The sequence below is a fragment of the Bacillus rossius genome, chromosome 1, assembly GCF_032445375.1.
Source record: "Bacillus rossius redtenbacheri isolate Brsri chromosome 1, Brsri_v3, whole genome shotgun sequence".
NCBI lineage: Eukaryota > Metazoa > Arthropoda > Insecta > Phasmatodea > Bacillidae > Bacillus > Bacillus rossius.
Window position 1 is genome coordinate 14,191,792 of NC_086330.1, and position 13,673 is coordinate 14,205,464.

Sequence of the window (13,673 nt, forward strand, 5' to 3'; positions counted from 1 at the left end):
TTTTTTTTATGTGTATATTTGTTTACACTTCTGTTAACAAGGCACAGGCATTAGTGCAGAGAAGCTTATTCAAAAGAGGAACATGTTTCTGCAACAATAAGTGTCAAGATCGTGAAAAAAAAGGGAGAAAGTAGGTTTGCCAGAAATATTCAGACAAATAATTTTATTTTACAAAAATTACAATGGCAGGAATTTCAAAAGTACTTAAGGGATCGTAAACTAACCTAAAATTGTATTTTCAAGCATTATCTCTGTAAAAGATATTCCGGAGGAGGGACTGGATTCTGCCCTCCCCTTCCACTCATGGTAAATGTTTAAACAAAATTACATGTAGTAACACGCACTAGTACAGGATATACTCAAAAGACGTGAATTAAAATTTAGGAGACCGTAATATTTGATAGTTGCACTTATAATATTAGATGTCAATAATTTTTCAAGACATGTGATGATAGCCTACATGGAGTACTATAGTCTGAAACTATGTATTTGTACTGTTATGTAATAATCGTACACTCATGCCTGTAGCATAAGGAATCACTACAAGGCAATCTGATGGTGAGAAAGGATACACTATCGAAGTTTATGGACCGAGTCGTAAGACACTATATTCTCATTCCAGAGAACATAAGTTCAAATCCCGACTGGTAATTGTCATATCATTTTGACGTAAAACGTTTAAAAAATCACAGCGAAACATATGGGTACCAGAAAAAGTCTGACGAAAAGGTGTGTATCATTTTGCTTTAACATTTTAATAACTATATAGGCTTCGGCCTGAGACGCACTTAAGTCTTCCTTACCTTGACCTCCCAAATACACTTAGTTTTAATTTAGTTTCGGAAAAAATTTCTGTTCAGTGTAGCTCACGACTCAGATGTGATAGCGCGGTGATTCGTGTGATTGTGTATAGAGAACTGACAACATTGGGCAATACAGATTGTAGATTCACCAAAAAAACATTAATTTTGATATTATGCCTTCGGTATCTCATTTATCATATCACAGGACAATGTTAAACAGAATTTTCGTCGTAAGCTACCATTTAGTGTCGGTTTTGAATTAAAATTTTTATTACGTAGTCAATGTCTCGTTTTTATTGTTTTTATTTTAAAAAATTACACTAAAAGTGACTCGCTAACATAGAAGTTTCACTTGAAACCAACAGCCGTGAGTCTCGATACAGCCCAACCGATTTTTTTTTATTGAAAATTGGTAGGATGGTTCCTTACCGTAGGTCATGGCTAATTCATTTGACATTGTCGCTCTACTGTGGCGTTGTGTTTTGCCTTCTATTAATCTGTTTACGGACAGGCAATCAATTCAGAATAAGAAGAAAAATGATATCTGAAATAGACTATTCCCCTGGTAAACATACATAAAAATGATTTCATGGCTTTCATAAATTAATATTCTGAAATGTTTTCACTTAACCAGCTCATTACAGTATTTCTAAATGATTTATTAGTCATTGAGGCAGTTATAATATAGGTATAATTTCACAACTACTTAATCAGTAAAACTTAAGATGCCACTCCAGTGTTTCAGGGGCACTACGCAACCCGCGTTAACCTCATAAGATTCAATGCTATTTTAATTTTGCTTATAACTTATTAACTAATATATATTTCGAAATGACGCTTGCTTGACAACGATGCTCTTATCAAAGCCCCTTTCTTCAAAAATGTGCATAAATTATGGTTCAAACCTAGACAATACACTTATGCATATTAGAAAAGATTAGTATAAAATCATAATTTATGCACGTTTTTGAAGAAAGGGGCTTTGATAAGAGTTTCGTTGTCTTACATATCAAGCAAGCATCATTTCTAAATCTATATTAGTTAATAAGTTATAAGCAAAATGAAAATAGCATTGCATCTTATGAGGTTAACGCGGGTTGCGTAGTGCCCCTGAAACACTGTAGGGGCCTCTTAAACAGCAAACGTAAATCGTTTCAAGTAACGTATAACAAATATTCCGTATTCGCATTTCACAGGTTAGAAATGGTGTGATTTTTTTTATCTATTCTTAATGGCAATAGTTTTATTTCTGTACATCTATATGTTAAAATAAACTTCTAATGGTTTTCACAGCACATGCTAAAAACATAATGCTATAATCTTAATACCCTGTAACATCCCCAACATGACAAAAACAACACCACGGCCATTAAGAAGTAACAGCCATTAAGTAGTGAAGTCAGCCTACGAAAAGTGTACCCTAACACCACCATCAGAAACATAATGTGGGTATTATTAATGATGTAGTACCTAACGTAAAATATATATATTTTTTGGGAAATCATTAACGCTTAAGTTTATTTTATTGTTCTTTTGATAGACATTACATAAAATAAAATCAAAAGAATTACCACCTCAGTAGTATGACTATACACCTGATGGTGATAGCTGTCGTGGCATTTTAAACATATGATATAAACTAGGTAAACCCGTCCACGCTTCGCTGTGGATCAGTATTAAATGAAATGGATAGGAAAATAAAGTGGGTAAGTATTGTAATAAAATTGAATTGAAAATAATAATAGTTTACAAAATTAAATTATCATTATAGCTAACCATAAATAAAAATTCATTAAATGTATAGATTATTAATTGCTTAACAAATCAAATTTAAAAAAAAGTGTCTGGCATGTACTACCTTATATCCATAATTCGACAAATACGTGGCGTGTATGTTGTGTCAAATGGTACGCTGAGAGACACTAGAAAGACTTCCGTTGTTTACTAATTTAAAAAAAAAAATACTTCTAAAATTTTCTACACAACTCATAAAAAACGGTTGCGCTGGCTTTAGTAGATACGTGCACACTACTTGTAACATCGTAAGAAGTACTCTATTTTGTTTGCATTAGAATTTCTTACTAAGGGAAAGTTTAAGTATCGAGAGAAGACCTACTTCCTTTCAACTGTAAAAAGTAATTGTCAGAAGTGGGATTCGAACCCACGCCCTCAGATGAGGACCAGAAAGCCCGGCTCCCGCTGAGCGGGTAAGGATGATCCTTGAGTCTGGCGCCTTAGACCGCTCGGCCATCCTGACAACTTGTAAATTAGTTAGGAATCACATTTATATAAATAGTATTTTAAATGTTGAGTCTAATAAAAGATATTATACATTCTGGTGATTTTAAACTCTGTGAAACATTATTAGAAGGGACTTTCCCATTTTATGAATCAGCTCTTAAATTATATTTTCTAATTTTATTTAGCCTAATTTGCTATATATAAATTTACTTTAGCCAAATATTCACTTTAGCTCTGATGTTACTCACAAAGCTTAGGGAAGCCTGATTTTCACAGACGAGAGAGCCAAACGCCCGATCGTGCATCTTCGGTTTTTTTTTGGTTCATTATAAATAAATATAGCGGTGTTGATAAAAGGAAAGACCATACACAAGGCAACGGTATTTATTTGTACGCCACCAAATTTTTCGTTTGCTGTGTGTCCGTAATGTATATTTTGACAACTCATGATAACTAATGGTCAAAGGAGGTTAGGTTAGCTACATGTAAATACTTTAAAGATACTGTGAAATCATATAAACGGTTTCCTAGTGCTGGATAGCTACATATTAAAAAAAAAATTGGTTGTCTGTAAAGTCGGTTTATGGACGATAGTTTAACGTGACATCATCATAACAAAACACCGATGAAATGATTGCATACTTTTATGTATAAAATTGAATCATTTTTATTGAATTATCACTATTTTGTATGGATACAAAGAAGGAGTGAAATGAAATCTACAATTTAATTGATAAATTTACTTTTATTTGCACTCATTAAGTGAAATATGTTTATTACTTTAACGAAGAGATTATTTTCACTATAACTTTTATATATGTTTGCTATTTAACTTCTTCCAATATGTGTTATTCTGTTAAGGATAGAACGATGATAGGAAAAGCAGGAAACTAATGGGAGTGTTTCAAGTTTAATGTGCCTCGAAAAGTCAAATCGATGGTTGTTCCAATCGGGTGGAAGAGAGATATATGCGGCGCAAGCGTACAATGAGCGCAACGGGACAATGTGCATAGCGGGACACTTTTTTGTGCGTGCAGCCGGCGTTCATAGATTTATTAGACGTCACGTAAAAAAATTATTCTGGCTTTTATAAAGCACTGTACCGACAAACATGCACTAACTCCAAGTGTAGTGGAAGAAGGTTGCACTTCCTGTCGCACCCGCTGCTAAACCAACTATTATAGTGAAAGGGCAGCCTACCTACCAGGCACTCCGGCTCCCGGATAGCTACCACCCCGCGAACTGAGATGTCAAGAGAGTGGCCTGCCTACCAGGCACTACCAGCTAGCTTCAAACATATTCTGGCAAAATTACTCGAGTCCATTGGAAGTGTTTATTCATTGCTCAGCTGTCTAGCTAACTTCAGATATATTTTATTTTTCAGGGATGCAAGTTAGACCCTTTCACGTGGTAAAAAAATGTGCACTGTAAAATAATCGCAAAATCAAAGAAAAAGCTTATAATGTGAAAAAAATCTAGACAAATTTGTTTAAAAACCCAAATCATGAAATTAAAATTAAATCAGCAAATATGTTATTGAAAATCCGGCTTTAAAGTACTATAAATCGAATCTCAGTGACAGTATTGCTTGTATGCGTTAGCTGCCTGGTACACGCAAGACAACGAGAATACGTCTGTCCATTTTCAATTATGTTGTTATTCTTCAGAAAGGCAATAAATATTTTAAGGAGAAATAGACACCATTTTCAGTTTTAATAAATTTATCTATAATTGAACATTTTACATCGTTTTAGCACACACCTCTCTGAGCTTTCTGAAAGAATGAGACCATTGATAAATGCTTAAAAGTTGAAATGACATTTAAATTAAATAAAATATTTAGAGACAGGAATAATTCTTTATTTAAATGACATATAGGATAGACTTCATAATCATCTATGCATTCGGGCAAAATAGATCTGCTCGTTGGGTACTGACTCGTGACACCTGTTAACTGAAACAGCGCCTGGATCTCCCTCTCTCACTCACGACGCCACTGTAAGGCGGGTGGACTAATCGCACGGCGCACTGGCTCCCGCGACAAGATGTATCGCAAGATTTACGAATAGTGGGGCGGAATGCGCCGCACTATTAGTCCACCCGCCTCACAGCGGCGTCCTGAGGGAGAGGAAGAACCAGGCGCTGGCCCTGTATCTCTATTCACTGGCGGCTAATTTCTTCGAAGAAGGCATCGAGAAGCTTGTGTTACGATATGACAAATACATAAACCATTTTGGCGATTATGTAAAAAAAAAAAAAAAATCTCAAAGATTCTGCTGAACATTGGTGATAAAATTATTATTTTATGTAGATTTGTCTTTTTTATAGTCCATCGGAGGTAGAAAAAAAAGCCCTCGTATTAATCAAACTAAAAGTTGCAGTCCAATATGAACATTAAAAAAAATTAACATAAAACATTAAGTAACTTTAATTAACCTGAAACACTAAGTATATATGTTTATTTGTTTTTTTTATAACAGACAGAAATCAGTCTATAAATACTTCCTACAAACGTTAACAGTACAACTTAAGAAATTTTTTTATTCGTCATGGCATCGAATATATTTCTGCTTAGAAATTTTTGTGTCTCCACGGTACGACGAATACTGCGCTTCTCTACATTTTAATGTTAATTAAGGATTGTCAAAATTGTAATGCCAGTACTTTGGCCTATTTTAAGTTTTCATTATTTATTATTATTGCTATCATATATAACATAAATTACTAAAGGATTATTTTTATCTATTATAAACTTTAGTTTGTCACACCAATACGCTTAGTACGTCTCCCAATGTTCGCAAAAGTTAACATAAACGGATGAATCACATGGGTCTGCTATATTTTTCAGTGTTCTGAGACTTATACAGATAGCAGCGCCATGTTTACACATTTCCGTTTCATTCACGAAATTACTCCTACCAAATGCCGTATACCGAGGGATAATTTGTTTACACATCAAGAAATCGACATCTTAGGGTTTAATTATGGTAAATAAAATGTTACAGGCACTACAGTTATAGTATATCATCAGGAACCCACAAATGGCACAATGATTAACATCCATCTTCAATTTCAGTGTCACTGCATTTGATCGGTTTTGCGTTAGCAAGTAATATTATATGTGTACTTTTGTGTTGTATTTAACTGACGAACACGTTTTTTAAAAACAAATATTTTTTTTATTCCCTGCCACTCATTAAATATATGCCCCGCATTTTCCAAACTGTCTATATATTAATGATTCTGAGTCCAAATACCATTCCTATTTTTTACTGAAGAATTGAGACCTGTAAAAGTTTTGTTTTTGTAAAAAGAGTTCTTCTTCTTACTGGAAGTAATACTTATTTTAATTTATTTTGGGGGCACAATTTTTTTAAAATTCCAAAGCAATGTTAGTTTGTTTCATAAACGGACTCCCATTCTATAAAATAATTTAAAATAGGAAAAAATTTCACTTGTATAAACGTGATTTCAGAATTCATAACTGTCCACTGATTTACCCGAATTGAATCAGTCTGTTCGAAAAGGCCATATTTCTTTCAAGTGATATTTTCCAGCATATACAAAGAAAGCTATCTCTCCAGAAATGTGTCCGTTCCAAACTAACTGTGATCTGATCAATGCATAGTGGAGCGATTCGAGAAGGGATACAGAAACGGTATTTCTACAAGGAACACGATTCGACGTCACTCAAGTGCCCTTATTCATATAAATTGAGTTATTATAAATGAAATGGGATTTGCGGACTTCTCCCACGTATGTACCAATTCAATTTACTCTGCCTACTGGTAACAACGAAATATCAAAAAGGGCGTGTGTGTTTTCACTCGGACGTGATGAAAGTGCTGCGAGGTTTGACAACGTCAGCGATGTTCCGCCTGCGACCACTTCTTCCAAGATCGCCGACCCTGAGGTTGGTCGTGCCTTCATGATTGATTTCATGACACAAGGGTTTCCCCCCCCCCTTTTCTTTTATTATCCGGCGCTCTTAGCCTAATGGCCCTGCCGCCCCGGTGCCCCCACGGGCGTGGATGCGGATCACGCCGCATACGCAACCAGGAAGAGCGTTAGAGCTTTGGCTATACACAGGGGCTGAGGCTACCCATCCCAGCATGTGTACCACCATCGGCCCCCTACCCCACTCGGCCGACCAGAAAGTTGTATGCTACCTTTGCCCTCCGGAGTTGTCATCACTTCTGGCGCCTGCCCCAGTCTCCCGCCTCACACTGGGACTCCTCAAAACACATAGCGAACCCGCGGTCCGGTGGAGGCCTACCCAACCTCTCCCGGCTATCCAGGCCGGAGCTGTCTCCGTCGCTCGCTACGTCAGCATGTCTCAGGGCTAGGGAACCCTCGTGCTTGCCCCCAAAGGTCGTGCCTTCAGCAGCCGACTGTGAGACCGCACGAGCTACAGAAGTCACGAAAGCGTGGAGCGGCGATGGACCGGCAGAACGTAGGTGAAAACGGCGCCGACGTCTGGACCAAGACGGCGCTACGACGATTGGCCAGACGAGCTCGAAGACGAGTATCTCGCCGACTTCGCGGCGTGGCACACACACACACACACACACACACCAGTCGCCGAAAGGCGTAGACCACCCAACGTCGATGATGAAGCAGACAACAATGCATCTAGCGATGACGAACCAGCGCCGGGCAATGTGCCACATGAGTAGAGACCTGAAAAATTCGCGGATTCAATGACCTCTAGGATAGCTTCCATTATCCTCTGCATTTCTCAAGCAAACACGCGTGTTCATTAGGTGCTAACTTGTGAGGCGTCTCCACTGGGTAGCTTGTGATTCGAGGCTTTTTTGGTCAATAGTCTGTCAGTTGCCCAGAGAGATCCAGTTAAACTGCGAGCCAATAGAAGAACCAGCATAATTGTTCACGTGTTTGAATTTTAGCCTATCACGAAATGAATCCGCGAATTTTTCCGGTCTCTACACATGAGTCAGCTTCGACAACCAGCAGAGCATATCGCAAACGGGCTACACCGCAAATTGGACCATGTCGTGATCTCTAAGCAAAACAACGGTAAAGCTCCACCTGCCGTTCAAGACCCCGAGGTTTCTGAAATTTTGGACCGCAACGCGTTCCTCGCGACTTACGATGAGAGCTCGAGTCCAACGCAGACATCGCGAAGGCACTTCGAGGAACTGAAGAAGATCCGTGAAGACTTCCGACGACTCCGGCCGAAGTCCATTTGGTACAAGCGAACGAGCGAAATGAGTTCGTGAGAAACTATTTTTTTTGGGCGCCCGGTGATGCGGAGAACGACGCACACTTTGAGAAACCCACTGACGCAATCGGTACACCGGCTGCTCGCGAACGAAGCAAAATGATCTCTAAGCAAGGGTACTGCCACATGATGCAAAGCGTTGCTCCTCGAAGCGATACATGCCCCGATTCGACCCAGCACGGCTCGGGACCAACAATTATAACTCCCAACTAGTCAAGCGAGTAACTCGTTCACTCGTACACCGAGTCCATGCTCGCCGAGCGACGCTCCTTCACTCGTGTAGCGATTCCTACTCGCTATACCTTCAACTCATTCTACCGAAACGTCCTCCACAGCTGACGAATCGTTTAAAGTCCAACTTCTACGTGAACGTCTTGAAGGGCTTGCCAGCGGCAGAGTCCAAGTCCGGATAGTGGCAAGGCAGGGGAGTGACGTGTGGTTCTCTCTCTTTCCGCTGAGCTGAGGGGGCTGTACATACCCCTTCCTTGTTTCGAGACTGTTCGGTAACAGCGTGGCGACCACGTGTCCCGGACTTCACTCGGTCAAAACGCCAGAGACTGTTCGACGGTGCGTTGGCTATAACTGTGCGGGCAGTCTAAATACAGGACGCACAGGTACAAGGCAGGCCATGCTTGTTTTATTTCTGTTGATGCGTTGCGGGTGGTCTCCCGTCGAAGATTAGGCGTAAAAAGGAGAAAACATTACCGGAGAAAACAATCACCCGGTAACACACATGTAAAAGGTCACGCAAAAGACACGCGTAAATTTTGACCGCTATTTAGGAGCATGTTTTTTTTTTTCTTTTTTTGTTGGCGGGGGGTGGGAAAGGGGGGGGGGGGGGGGCAATTGAACTACTTTTTTCTACAGTTTGTTTTCAAAATCTTTCCATTTATTGGTGGGAATAATATATATTGTTTTTAATATTTATGGGAGGGAATATATCCTCGACCCTTGAGTGCGCCAATTGATGCTCTATGATGTAATATTAACTAGATATCTGTTTTAAAAATTTAGGGACGAAACACAATATAAAAGTTCGCTATTGAGATAATTTTCAAGAGAGACACTAAAATAATGGTAATTACATGGCAATGAAACAACCAACATTGCGAGTGAGAACGGGACGTAAGTGATTGGTTCAAAGGTCACGAGTGTGATTCATCCCTGCTGGAGAGCGCTGGCTCAGTGGTAGGAATACAGAAAAAGAGATCATATCGCGAGAACCATAATATGTACGATTCAAAGCTGGGTTCACAATGCCACGACGAACACGACACGACAGACACGACACATCGTCGTACAGCTCCTGCACGACAGATTTAATAGCGTAGGGTCACGAATACCACGACAACATTAACCCAAATATTTATCATTTGGCTGTCGGAAAAATTTTTCCAAGCCAAATATTTCCATGAAATCGAGTATAGAATGTGCTTAAAACAATGTAGAAGGGAAAAAAAACATACTTTTTCAACCCATGATTTTTTTTTTTAGCCGATTCCTATAGTCGTTCACCCCAATGTCATACAGATTACCATGAGCCTAAACTTTGTTAATTAAAAAAGTTCTTCGCTGAATTCGGCCATTCTCAAATTAAATCTTCACCAATCTAAAACAATTACATTGACCATAAACACGATTTATGTAAACAAATGAAGGAAAACTACTAATATTAAAGTGTAACCACACATAAACAATATTTTTTTAAAAAAATAATTATTGTGGCATTAAAAACATTTTATCAACTACCGAGAAATTGCACAAACTTAATCAAACTGGCTGAGGACTTCCATAAATTTGAAAATCTTCAAAATAAGGGGCATGTTGCCAGTTGCCACAGTAATGAGCTCAGGGTAGAATTCAAAGTCATAGGTGTGTTAAACTGATGTTTGCTTATCCATTGGTTGATTTCTTAGTGAGAACAGTTTTATCCTTCTTAATTGGCACTACCTGATTCGCTTACTTCTCTTCTAGCTGGACATCGTTGGCTCACGGTCGTAGAGGGGCGTGTCCAAATAACTGCGGTCCAATCATGAACACAGTGCGAGAGTGTGAAGGTTTGGATTCTAACTTGCGACTAAATGAATGCGCGCAATTTCTTTATCTCTAGTAATGACCAACGTGTCACATCGACGGTTGTGCAAGTAACACACTGTCACAGTGGCGTGCGCTCCAGGAGACTAGGAGCAGGCGCTGTTTGCAGAGGCCTGCCGCTATTGGCGGGAGCGGGCTCCAATCAGATTAGCTTAACAGGACTTGAGTCCGACCAACAACATTGACCGAACGCACGACAGTTGATAAGAGAACAGCCCGTCACTGAGGAACAGGCCCGAGTCCACGGTAGACTCTGCTGTTTCTGCGACGGCGCCTCTGTCAACATCCCCGAGTGTAGGTCGCGCGCGAATCTACTTGCGACCTGCCGTGTGGTAGGCCAGGCCCTTGAAACAACTGTAGTGTCCAGTTTCTAAGATTCGGTCCTTTTCACAGCTTTGAGCGTAACTGCGTCATGTAAAACTATTACTTTACTTCAATACCCAAGATTAAATTATGGGGTCTCTATGTCACGGTCTTCAAAAAAAAATTAGTTGTCTGTAAATTCGGTTTGCGGACGATAGTTTAACGTGACAACGTCATAAAAAACATTAATGAAATGATTGCATACTTTATGAATAAAATTGAACCATTTTTATTTTAATAATAAAAGAATAAATACTTGAATTTATACTAGTAATCAGATTTTTAAAATGCAAGAATAATTAATCTTTATTGCCGAAATTGTTGTTGTAATAAGCAATGAAAACCACATTAACTTTTCACTTCACTTTATAAACAGTCGAGTGGAAGAGAGATAAATGCGGCGCAAGCGTACAATGAGCGTAACGGGACACAGCGTAACGGAACAATGTGCGTGCAGCCGGCGTTCATCGATTTATTAGACGTTGTCACGTCAATATAATTCCTTAACCAATATTCTACAACCAGTCCCTATACCCATACCCTAGATACTATACCTAGGACTCTTTAATAATGAATTCATACCACGCACTCTTCAATCGGGACCTTATATCGACGACCTTAATTTTTTACGAAGCCTCTATATACATTTTTGTTTTACCATAGACTGTATACCAAACTATACATAGAAGATTCTTTACCAAGGACTCTTGATCAACGACGTTATACAGAGGAACATTTTCAAACTACTCAATAACGAGGACAATAATACACTGACGACTCTATAGTGAGGTACCTTTACTTTATAATGAGTAGTACCGTGTTATTACGAGGACATCCACTCGAGACTCTTTATCGAGGGACTCATCGATAAATCTGTTACGGAGACTCTAGGTCGAGTATCTTATAGGACTCTATATCGATGTCAATGTAATGGAAAATCTAAACCAAGGTTTCTATACCAAACACTCTATATCGAGAACGTATAGCGAGGACTCTAAATTAAGACCACTATACAGATGTTTTCAATGGGTAAGATTGATTAAAATTTATTATTTTTGGACATCCGCTATTTTGGTGATAGTGCATTTTATCAAGACGAATACCTAAACACATTGATCTCTTTTGTCCGTTATTGAGGTAACTCCATGACAAAATGGTATAACCAGCAATCGTGTATGTACAAAAAAAATGCGGTGTTGCTGTGTCATGAACACGGCTGTGTGATGTACGTGAATACGTGTACGTAACAGGTGATATTTTCAATACAAAATATAAAATACGCTTTTTTATTTTAACGTCGTATATATTCACTGTAACTATTTTGCACTAATCTTCTATAAATACAATCGCCAGATTTTGACGAGAGCTGACGATTGAAACTCGAACGAACGTCGTAGCTTCTCCGAGTCAAAAGTTAACTAACTGTAAATCTCGAAATGCAGCAAAATTACCTCAAAATGGCGGCGCTTCCCCCTCCACCGCGCGCGTTGCGTTACAGTCTTCACTTAAGCGTAACGAATTCTTTGATTCTTTAGCTATCCAAAAACTGTATCCCCCAATTTTGTTATCATTCTTTTTTTTTAAATTGCCTCACACTATGGAAGCAATTTTAAAGACGTGTTCACGTCAAAAAACTGGACAGATGACTTTATATCGAGGAACTTAGTCCGAGGAGTCTATACGGCGAACAAAGGGTGCCTGACGATTTGGCAGATAAAAAGTGAAGCAAGATGAAATCGATACTACTATATTCTAGCAGACAACCATAATGGCGGTCAATATGGCTACAATGAGTCTGGAGGAAGTGGTGTGGACATTGTATGAAGAAAGGTTGTACATCGAAAATAATAAAAGCCAAGTTTTAATATATTATTTAAAAACTTTTAGGGTTCAGTTATTAAGGGGCTGGAATCTTGAATGCCACATAACAGTGAAACATGAGATTAACTTGATAATTACAAGGTACAGTCCTGCCTGTTGAGATATTTGTCTCCCAAGGCCAGTAAAACATAGTCAACAATAGTCCTCCATAAGAGGACTGCAGGACCGCACTCCTCGGCCTGTATGCACGCGGGCGTCCCGGATAAACGACAAGGCGGGAAGGGCCGCCCACCAGGAAGACCTTGGGGGGCGGTGCCTCGCGGTCGGGACAATGGCGTGGGGCGTAGCGCCGGGCAGCAAGGCGGCGTGGGCGTCCGTAATGTCGCGTCTGCACGCGGCGCACAGGCGTGTGCAGGCTGTCCAGGTCTCGCGCCGGCCAACAATCCCGTCCCGACACGGACAACAACAACATCGCTTAAGAAAAAACACCGCCTATGTGACAAAAAAGTAATTTTTTTCAGGGGAGCTGAAAAAGAAACCTCCCTTGGCCAATTGTAAACAATAATAACAAAAAGAAAATATTGTGGCCTCGTCCTTGGCGAATAATTGGGGCGACGGAAGACTACCATAATAGCAGTATTCCGCCTGGCCTCTTCGAAAAACGCGGAAAAGTACCATAACGGAAATCTGCCTTAAGTTAAATGGACGATATTTTCTTACACCCTCCATGGAATGAGTACAGCAGCATTGCTCTCGAAGTAGTGTATAGAATACTCGGTAGGTAGCGCTGTCAACCCTCTAGCTGTTTCTCAGGTTAACTTTAAAGCGTACAGATAGCGCTTCAGACGGTAACAGTTACATAGGGATGCGTCCTTAGCACACACATCCCTACATCCCTTAGCAAATGCAGCCACAATGTAGAGAACGCATTTCTAATGGATGGATAGTATCCGAATACTTTTACTGCTAGCACCACCTGTTGACTGTCAGTCGTACTAATGTTCACGCAGCCATTTTGTGTAGGGATATCTCCGAATATTCAGCAAAACGTAAATAATAAATACCTACCAATTAAAAAATAATGTAACGTGTATGTTATACATGATAGC

The 13,673-nt window shown here is 39.4% G+C and overlaps 1 non-coding gene across 1 annotated transcript; it reads right to left on the minus strand.

Moving 5' to 3' along the window:
- Nucleotides 1-2,943: 2,943 nt before the first annotated feature.
- Trnal-caa (transfer RNA leucine (anticodon CAA)) lies at nucleotides 2,944-3,060 on the minus strand. The gene is made up of 2 exons: nucleotides 3,023-3,060; nucleotides 2,944-2,989 (listed from the first exon to the last, which is right to left on the minus strand). It is a non-coding gene; the product is annotated as a tRNA-Leu (tRNA).
- Nucleotides 3,061-13,673: the final 10,613 nt, after the last annotated feature.